Genomic DNA, 866 nt, shown 5'->3' with positions numbered 1-866 from the left:
TGTCAGCAAGGTTGAATCATGCATCATTGGAATACTATTGGATATCCCATTTAATACAGCAGAAAACGGATGGGGAGAGACGTTTTTGCCCTTTCCGGCGTGGAGATTGGGCAGTCCCATGATTCACCCTATCCATGATCCAGATTGATGGATGGATGGATGGGTATTCTTTTCTTATTGTGTTTTCTCGCTCCTGCGTCATGTAGGTATGAGGTTCATGCCAGATCTGCAGCGCTCCAGTCAACATCCAGATATGGGATGCATCCTAAAGATATCTGGACAGATTTCGAAACACATACGGGGTGTATTCCATTTTCTGTCCACCCACCCACCCGTCCCGTGCTGCGGTCCGGTCTAGCTATCCAGCGGCCTGGAGATTTCGAGGTTGTAAGTAGGTACAGGGCATCGCCCCTATGGTCCTATCCACCTATTCATCCTCGCTACCGCTGGTCCTGGTGGGACTTGAACTCAAGCATGGGCGATCATGCAACACTAAATAGCCCTGCTCTTGTTTATTGATGTTATTTCCATTTGTTTTAACTGCGGAATTAATCCAAGGCATTCCAAATCCTTGGGTATCAGTAGCCGGCGAAGTAACCTTTTTAAATATGGCGCTGTTATATCCCGTTGCCACTGACCTTGTTATACCGTACGGAGGACACAACAGAAAGCCCTATCACAACTGCCAGAAACACTCATGTGGCCTGACTGTGTCTAACATCCATCAGCGGCAACCAAGGGGGGGGGGGGGGGGGGGAAGGGGGCGTCAAAAAAGAAAGGAACGGAAATTCAGGAAGACAAAATTTTTTTGTCCACCCCCCATGGGTATGGGGGTGTAACTGCCACCCCCTTATCCCCCCCCCCCC

The sequence above is a fragment of the Paracoccidioides lutzii genome (genome assembly GCF_000150705.2).
Source record: "Paracoccidioides lutzii Pb01 unplaced genomic scaffold supercont2.1, whole genome shotgun sequence".
Lineage (NCBI taxonomy): Eukaryota > Fungi > Ascomycota > Eurotiomycetes > Onygenales > Ajellomycetaceae > Paracoccidioides > Paracoccidioides lutzii.
The sequence above is the reverse complement of the archived record's forward strand: the minus strand, read 5'-3'. Positions refer to the sequence as shown.